The 10051-nt window shown below is 33.3% G+C and overlaps 1 non-coding gene across 1 annotated transcript; it reads right to left on the bottom strand.

Annotated features, from left to right (window-relative positions):
- Positions 1-9171: 9171 nt before the first annotated feature.
- LOC126009807 (U6 spliceosomal RNA) lies at positions 9172-9278 on the bottom strand. Its single transcript, XR_007496006.1, has one exon. It is a non-coding gene; the product is annotated as a U6 spliceosomal RNA (small nuclear RNA).
- Positions 9279-10051: the final 773 nt, after the last annotated feature.

Raw genomic sequence — 10051 nt, forward strand, 5'->3', positions numbered from 1 at the left:
AACAATAATAAGGCTATATACATTAGAACTGTTTTAAAAAACTTTTAAAATACATAATAGGACAGTGAAAATTTCTCTACTCTGCATTAAATATGTTTAGTTTTATTTAAAATGCATTCTAGGGGCTGGAGAGATAGCATGGAGCTAGGGCATTTGCCATTCGTACAGAAGGTCATTGGTTCAAATCCCAGCATCCCATATGCTTTCCCAAGCATCCCAGGGGCGATCTGAGAGTGGAGCCAGGAGTAACCCCTGAGCACTGCCGGGTGTGACCCAAAAACCAAAAAATATATAAAAAAAATAAAATAAAATGTATTTTACAAAATATTTCAATGCACTATATAATCACAAGGGTCTTTTCTACTACTAAAAGCGACATACATACTCTTTCTCTTTCTGTTTCTTTCTCTTGTCCTACATTCCTTTTTTCTCTTAGCTTACTGATAATAAAACTAAATTGTCCCTGTATATTTGGTCTTTACCACTTTATTTGGAGCTTTCTACATGTGGAATATCCTTTTATTATATTCATATTTTGTACATTGTCTGAGTACTCTGCATTCAGATTGCAAAAACTGAAACATGATTACAGTAAAGACTTCCATCTGGTAATCCATTTAGCATACAGTTGATAAGTTTAATGTAGTTTTAGTGATACTTGTAACAATAAATAGCATATATTCAAAGCAAAAATAAATCTTTGTAATTATTTATTTGGGATGAGTATTTACAAAATATTAACAATATTATACTGACATATTAAAAAAGGGAGAAACCTTATAGGTATTTCAGTCATACTTGCATACACAAATACACTCATTTTAGCATGCCAGTTCTAACGATAGTGATAACCATATGAAATAGCACGCTGCAGTGATACAAGCTCATCATGATTAGAGTGATGTACAGCTACAATTTCCTTCCTTGATTACTTTTAAGTCTGAATGACAGAGAAAGGTAAGATAGGGAATATGAAGCAGTCAAGGCAAGAGACTATGATTAGCTATGAAGAGATATACTGTGGCTCAGATATTACGAAAGTCATTTTGTGCATAAAAGACAAAGTGTATAATTGAATTGTTGTCCACTAAATGAGAAAAGAAAGTGGAAATTTCTCACACTTAATAAGGGTTGTTATGCCTTTTGCTCTTGAGATATTTGATTTGCATATACATACTTGAATTTTTATGTGAATGTAAAAATGTTGCACATTTTGTTTCTCTGCTTTCTTATAATAGTAAGAGATTTAAACTGATTGTACTGCAAGTAAATTTTTATTTCACTTTTCCCCTTTCTAGATACTAAGTGTAATTTTAATAGATTGGCTACTTAATTCTGTGATTTTAATTTTACTTTATTGAGAAGCATGATGATAGTTAGCAAGGGAACATTCCCTTAAAGAAAGAAAAAACTCACCATTTTTATTTATCATTATCCCAAGTCATAAGTCTTAAAAGTCTGAAGTGTTTTTAAAAAGCTAATACTTTTTATCTTTTCACATGAGAAATTATATATATTTTCAAAATATTAAGTGAATATTAAATAGGAAGTGATGCTACTTTCCTTGGAGTCATATTGTTTGATATTGAAAATAGCATTCAACTTTGTTTACTTCATTCACTTTGAATCAAAATGTGTTTTTATCAACTGATCAAGTGTTTAGTGAAATTACTTTATGCTTAATATTAGACTAAAGTTGTAGATATTTTTTGTAGATTGATTTTGTAGATTATTATTTTATAGAGTGTTATTTGTCAGCCATAATGCTAGAACCTAATGAAATGTATTCCTCAAAAACCAAACCAAACACAGCAAAAATAAGCACCTCAAGTAGAATCAAAAGGTTCATCGATCTGTGCTAGATCCAGGTACAATTCTGGGAACTGGTTTTCTGAGAATCTTGAAGATTAACTTTCAAGCACAGAACCAGTTGTAGTTCTTGAGTATTGCAGGTAAGGCCTCAAAACCAAAAAGCATGCTATTCAAGTTGGACACACACACACACACACACACACACATATATATATATATTTTTTTTTTTTGTTTTTCAGGCCACACCCATTTGATGCTCAGGGGTTACTCCTGGCTAAGCTCTCAGAAATTGCTCTTGGCTTGGGGAGACCATATGGGACGCCGGGGAATCAAACTGCAGTCCTTCCTTGGCTAGCGCTTGCAAGGCAGACACCTTACCTCTAGCGCCACCTCGCCAGCCCCAAGTTGAACATATTTTATCATTTCATATAATTTTTACTTACAAAAGTTACTTATAAAAACTGAAACTGTTATTAAATTATGTAATTAGAGTTGAAACTAATAACGTTTCTAGAGTATTTGCTATTTTAAATCACATTTGTTGTCTGTAGCTAGATAGTAAAATTTTAAAAACTAAAATAATAAAACTGAAAAGATGACATGATCAGTGAGAACCAGAACATTCAGAGAAGGAAAGGATAAATCACTGTGGCGAAAGTACAAAGGGCAGAGCTAATATTCTAATTAGTGACACCTAGTGTGTTTCTTACTCACAATTCAAGTGAACTGATTATTTTAAATAGAAAAATGGAAGCACATTTTGTATTTATAAACTTATTTATTCATAATTACAGGATATGTTCTGAAGATTTTTATATAATTTTGGTGATCCTTTAGAGTTTAAAGTAGGCAAAAAGTCCTTATCTTCTTGCTCTAACAGGTATCATTGCTATCGGGTACCAGATACCTCCACAATCAGTTAGGGAAAAGAAATTAAGCCTCAGAATTATTTCTGCTGTATATGCAAGCATTGAGAAATAAACATATAATTTTACCAAAGATTTGTTTATATGTTTCAGTTTTAAGAATTTTCTGTCTGACATGTTAGGACTTCATTAATCTCTCCATAAAAAATGTTCACTCAAAATAATGAAACTTCTATTTCAGCTGAAAATATCTTATTACCAGTGATCTGACTTGGAACCTGATAATATAAATATGAGTCAATATTTGCAAAACTGTAACTACTGATCATATTCTGTTTTTAAGTCACGATCATGAAAATGTGTGGTATCAACAATATATCTATGAAATGTATTTTAAAGAAAACTATAGAAAAATATAGCAATCCAATGTCTGATAATGACCTTTATTTAGGTTTGACCAAAACTTAAATTATGAGAATAATTTGTCCAGACTAAAGTTATAAAGGAAGGGAACTTGTTAAAGAACAGATTTGCTGGTGAAATAAAATCGCACAATGGTTATAGCATTTGCTTTGTACACAGCTTAGTAGAGCAATTGTAAAATTGTTATGTCATTTGCCTTGCACATTAACTTTCTATTGTATGTAGTGGCTTATTGCTTAGGTCCATCACTATTGACATATCTTTATATATATATGTATATATATGTATATATATGTATATTTATGTGTATATATATATGTGTGTGTATATATATATATATATATATATATATATATATATATATATATATATATATATATATATATAGTGACTGATGAAACTTCACCCTTCAAGTTTCCTAGGAGGACATTCCATCTGCTGGCACTGAAGTCTCGACAGACCATGCTTGCACAGGAGAGGTCTGTGGAAATTAGCTAAAATAAAACTCTGCACCCCAACCTCACAGACCCTACCTAGGCGGGGGTAGGGTGCAGGGACTCCCAGGGCATCTTTTAAAGTCACAGAGCATGCAAAGTAGACAACCTCTACAACAATCTTCCTCATAGGAGGACATTCCACCTTCTGGTACTGAAGCCCCTATTGATCACATCTGCACAGATGAAGACTGTGTGAATTTACCATAATCCTGCTGCCCCACAAACGTCATGTACACTTCAATTTATACCAGATGGTTCTAGATAGACCAGGCCTGACTTTTCTTTCCCATTAAAAATGTACAGAAAATATACAGCCCCAAACCAGAAGAACATCATAACAAACTAGTTTGCTACATTTCTATCATACTTGGGTAACCATGCCCACCTAGAATCAATAAGCTCTAAAACAGACATACCTCCAACCACCTCTTATACAATGAAGCAAACCACTTTTTATAAACACCCTGAAATGCCAGCAATTCAAAGCACCCAAAGCAAAGAACAATGGGGAACCAAGGAAGACACCAGCAGCTGTGGATATGGCTACTATTTTAGTATTCTTAATTACAATATGTGTGATCATTTCTATTCTTTCCTAACATACATAATGTTACTAACACTTATAACAAACATAATAGGTCTATCAGGATAAAATCTGTCAAAGACTGTTCCCAGGTTCTAACACCCACTTGATTATTTACTAAATTCTCCCTAATTTTCATTGAAAACCATTATTTCAGTTGAGAAATTTATCATTCATACATGTTTCTGCTATGAATACTGAATCATAAAATTAGTTTAACTCTTACTTTATTCTCTAATGTATACCCACTTCTCCATTTCAAAAATCAGTTTTAATTATCCATTTTTTAAAAAATGGAACCAACTTTGTTAAAAGTTATGTGTAATGCTTCAATTTATTAAAAAATGATGTATAAGTCAGAGTAAATAAAAGAAAAAATAACTAAACTTTTTAAGTATGAAAATTATTAAATGCCCAATTAAATGCCTATTGTGACAAAAGAAACTCTGAAGTTGTCATTCTAATCATATTAAATGATTCATTAATCTGACAGCTCCCATGCTAAGGAATAGAAAAACTAAGAAAACAAAACATTAGAAAATAATCAGAGAGAATTGGGCTAAGTTATTAACAACAACAAAAAAATATTATTTTCAGTAAAGTCAGTTTCCCCTCTCAGATGATGGGAGTGTGATCTTGTAAATTAACTAATAATGCTGACCAGAAATCTACAGATTTCTTTGATTAAAATTTAATTTTTGCAGAAACTTTAAGTTTGTAGTTTGTTTAGGTAATTAGGTGGGGAGGAACCTAGAACAAAAGATTCACTGGAAGAATTTTATCAACAACAAGAAGGCAAGTTGAAAGATAGAGGACTTGTTCTTAAAGGATCATTCTTCTCTGATCACAAAAGTTGTTTTTATAGAGAAAAGAACAAGAAAGATTTAGAAACAGTAGATTTTAGGCCAGTGGTGACCAGAAAAAATAATAACTTATCTGCTAGCTGATTCCCCTATGGTATACTTAGTTTTATTTGAAAACCTAAACATAATTTGGGTTAGGCTTTTAGGGATAACCTTGGAAGAGTGTAGACTTTATGGTAATGCCTCATGGGGAAGATAGCCCTTATTTTTAGGATTTTGCAGAAAAGAGGCCACAAGTGTTTTTGTCTAACTGAATTTGCTGTTTCTAATTTCTGTGGGTTAGTTATACTTATTTAGTTTACTTTTGAGGCCAGATCAGTGGTGCTAAGGGGTTACTCCTGGCTGTGCATTCAAAAATTACTCCTACAGTTGCTTGGGGAAACACATGACCTGAAAACGAACCCAGGCCAGTCATTTGAAAGACTCATGTACTATCATAGCAGCCCCAGTTATTGTTTAAAAATATGAAATTATAACTAGTAAGTAAAAATAGTACACAACATACTATTTATATATGGAAATCTAGAGAAGCAAATTAATTGCTTTAATACAAATATATTTCCACAGCCCTTTAGTTATATAGATATAAGGGGTAAAAATGTCTAAGGGGAATGAAATAAATGAAGACAGGATACTGGCCTTTCATTCTATAAAAGAACATAGCCTGTAATTCCCTCAGAGAACTTGCTCAAGACAAAACATATTCCAGCCCTCAAATTCTTCAGGCCTTTAGATGCCAAATTTTAAGGCAGCAAAAAATTTCTAGCCAGCATTAGTCAATCTATATAATGTACAACTTTTGTGGGATGATGATGATGATGATGATGATGATGATGAGCAAATTCACACTTCAAGTCCTCTTAGTTTATGAGCCTTGATCTCTATTAGGCATCTGTCATAGTACCAGGAGCCAAAATAGACTCAAATTAGACATGTACAGACCAGCAGTTGTTCCAAGTTCTCATCATGATTTTTATATTCAGGAATCTCCCTGTAACTTTTATTATAGAAATTCTTCACTTTAATATTTACTGTTTCTCCATTAAATATATTAATTACTTTATCAACTCTTACTTAAAAGTGGTAGAAATCTGTTTTTTCTCTGTTTCATTGAAACAAATTCCTTTCATATGGAAGTTAAAAAATGTATTCAAAATAAAACAAACAAACTCTTCTAAGGTTGAATTACTTAGAATAGTACAAAAATTCTGCCTTCTTATCTTACTATTTCCCCAAAAGCTATATAAGGTAGGTAATATGTAAGTTGAACTCAAATTCCTCAAAAGAGTGGCCTATAAGAGCCAGTCAATAATTTATCATATTGGTATCTGGAATCAACCAGTCCTAACTCAGCAGCACCCTAAGTTCTGTTTGCTGTATTTAATATTGGGGCCACACATGACAGAATTTTTAGTTATATTTAGCTAATAGTGTGGTATTTTGGATCAAAATCTGAAATCCTGCCTGAATAGCATGCTTTCAGCCTCTTGAGAAAAATTTTAGGCAATTTAAAAAATAAATATTCCAGTTTGTTTTACCACTGAGCATGAAGAGAGATTTTTTTTTATGTGACTACCATCTTCCAGCTATTTACCTTATACCTAAATCACTTTATTGATCCCATCTTTCTATTGATTAGCCCTGGGGATAACATTGGGACCATGCAAAACATGATTACATAGGTTTTATTCATTTTTCTCAATTTTCTAGATTCTAATTTTGTTGTCCTTATCACTTACTTCATCCTAGGTCTATGCTAGAAAATACTGTTTGTTCCCTTTTAAATTCTAAACTTAATATTATGCTAATTTTTAATTTTTCATAAAAGGGATTAATTTTTTTTTAGCTTAGAGTCATGACAAGGAAGTCAATCTTTTTGCATCAAGATTAAAATTTGTTTTATGGTGACCAAAGCAACAGTGTAAAAGGTACGCCACAGCTGTCTTGGTCTGGATATATTAGGGAATTTCTTGGAATTCCCTTAAGAAAGTGTGTGCAAAGGAGTAGCCAAAATTATGAATGACAGGAGCCTCATGCAGTTGTGTGGGAGAGTAATGTTCTAGTTTATTAAACAAATATAGAGGGTATATATGAATTTTTTTTTTTTGCCAGTCATAGATTTTTTTTTGTTGTTGTTGGGGGTGGTGACACCCAGTGTCACTCAGGGGTTAATCCTGGCTCTGCACTCAGAAATCGCCCCTGGCTAGCTGGAGAACCATATGGAATGCTGGGAATCAAACTGGGTCCCTCCTGGATCAGCAGCATACAAGCCAAACATCGTATGGATTGCACCACCACGCTGCTCCCAGTTATAGTTTTTTTTTGATGGTATGTAAAAAAGCTCACATTTGTTTCTTTGCAAGGTAAAACACATCTCTCTTGTTAACAGAAGGTCTATCAGTATACACTTTGATCTTCAAAACAATTCATGTGCCTCTAGGTGGTTTGCAGACCTTATGAATAGATACATTTCAATTAAAAGCCAAGAGTTTCAAAGGGGGAAATTTTAACATCTCTCAAAGTTTTTCCTCTCTGGCCAAGCCCTAGGTATCAATTCTGATGTAGATTAAAGGATTTTGTAAGAAACCAGGTTTTCCTATCAAGATTCCTTTTCACCTGAGGGAAGAGGTTTTTGCTTTTAGGGCTTAGGCAGTTAACTTACTTCCTAAAGTCTGACTAAGAAACAGTTTTTACAAGGGGCAATATAAGAGACAAACTTATTTGAAAGAAATGCAAATCTTTACCTGGTAAAGGCTTTCTTAACAACCCCTTGCTACTTCCAGCCCAAACTTTGGATGTTAAAGCTAAGGTAAAAAATTAGCTATCAAGTCACTAGGAGTGCCTTAGAGATGTCCCACAAAACATTCCTTTTATCTGAGAGAGCAGTCTACTTAAAGCTATAGGCATTTAAAAAGACTATGAGGGTTAAATTTGTTTGTTTGTATGTATCTCTTGGTGCTGTGTTTTTCAGGTAAAGAGAGATTTAATCAAGGCTATATTTGCATGCACTAATTCTTATATTTGGAAGTAAATTTTTAAATATATACATACTAGTACATCAGAAGGGAGATTAATATTTAGGCCATATATATGTTTGTAACTATGTTTGAGAAATATCACTCTCACTATCAGGGTGAAAAGGGAAGTCAATAACTAGTTACACCAGCCCCCACTGCTGTAGCTCATGGAACTTAAAGGTCAGGTTTTGTAACCAGAATTCTGTAATTTTCTATGCTTATACCTGCTTTTTTATCCAACAATTTTTGTCCTAAAACGGAAGTTTATACCAACCTTAAGCTCATGTGATAACTTGTACTACCTCAGCAGATATTATGCCCTTATAAGGAACTTGTACCTTAGAATGTCTCAGCGGATGTTATACCCTTATAAGGAAATAATCCCTCTCCACTCTCCCCCTTCCCCTTTCTTATGGTATATAAGGATGAACAAAGAAAGCCACGTGGTCCTTTTGCCTCTATTCCATTCTGAATGGGCACCCAGGCTGACCAGAATAAAGAACTCACTTGAGCTTTTGCCTGAGTTACTGTCTCTTCATTTCTCTGTGTCAGAGCAGCATCTGGACTACTGAGCCTTACAAGGGAAGTCTAATCAGCCATCCAAGCTGAGGTGGGGCCTCTCAGTGGACCATCTGATGTGGCAGTGACACAGGTAGGATGTTTGTCTTGCACAAGGTCAACCCTAGTTTGATTCTTGGCACTCCATAATGTCTACTTGGCCCCACCACAAAATAAAAACATTTGTTTCAGTTTTAGGTTCCACTTACTTTGAACTTGGTGCAATTTGAAAGTTCCAGCTTTCTGCATTTGTTAATGTATTGTTTCCTGTGTTTGTTTTTTCCACACATTGCATGAGAGACTTCCCTCTCTATTTCAAATTAGACTACATCTCTGATTGCTGAGACAAGTAGATTCTTTTTTCTTTGCTTCTCACAGCTAGAAAGTCTTTACAACCAGCTCACTATACACAGTAACAATTTTTCCCAGTAACAATATTTTAATAATTTGTTTTAGGGTATATCTTTATGATATCCTTCATTTGTTTCTTTTATTCTCATAGAATATACCAGGACATCTGATTAGAATATTTAAAATGACTTTTTCTTTTTTAGAAATATGGAATGCTTCACAAATTTGTGTGTCATCCTTGCACAGGGGCCAAGCTAACCTTCTCTGTATCATTCCATTAAAATGTATTTTTAAGTTTTATTTCTAAATATTATAATGAGCAAGCTCCACTTGATATGATAAGCAGTCCCCACTGACCTAGTGAAAATAAAACACTAAAAAATGAATTGGAAAGGAAACAGTACTTGAACACTGCTTTGTGTTAGCATTCTGTATGTTCAAATGTATCACTTGTTTTAAAACTTACCAAAAAATAAAAAGATTATTCCTAATAATAATATGATAAATGATCTATTTTAGAATGTTCATCCTAGAACAGTTTTGGACTTGCCTATTGTTCTTTGAGACTTAGATTTTTTAATTGGGAAGGATCATCAACAATGCAGTCATCAGTAAAAAAACATGCTAACGTAATTAATTTGTCCTAGCTAGTTGTAGAAAAAAGAAAGACTAATTGCATCAAGTTTGCTATTAGTAAACGTTAGTCAAATTTCTATTTACATTGCTGTGGATATAATGTCTAAGAATATATCAATGATCAGAAAATCTTATTTATAGGTAACTTTAGGAAATACATTCAATGTTATACACTGTTTAATATTATTAATGTTTTGGTGAGGGTCCATACCTGAAGGGTTATTCCTGGCTCTTCACACACATAATCTGATAATGCTCAAGGCATGCTATGAATCAACACAGTTGCTGTCAAGGTAACTTCCCTGAAAAGGGAAGTCAATAACTAGTTACACCAGACCCCACTGCTATAGCTCATGGAACTTAAAGGTCAGGTTTTTGTAACCAGAATTCTGTAATTTTCTATGCTTATAGCTGCTTTTTGTATCTAACCCTTATTGTCCTTAAA

The sequence above is a fragment of the Suncus etruscus genome, chromosome 5 (assembly GCF_024139225.1).
Source record: "Suncus etruscus isolate mSunEtr1 chromosome 5, mSunEtr1.pri.cur, whole genome shotgun sequence".
Classification (NCBI taxonomy): domain Eukaryota; kingdom Metazoa; phylum Chordata; class Mammalia; order Eulipotyphla; family Soricidae; genus Suncus; species Suncus etruscus.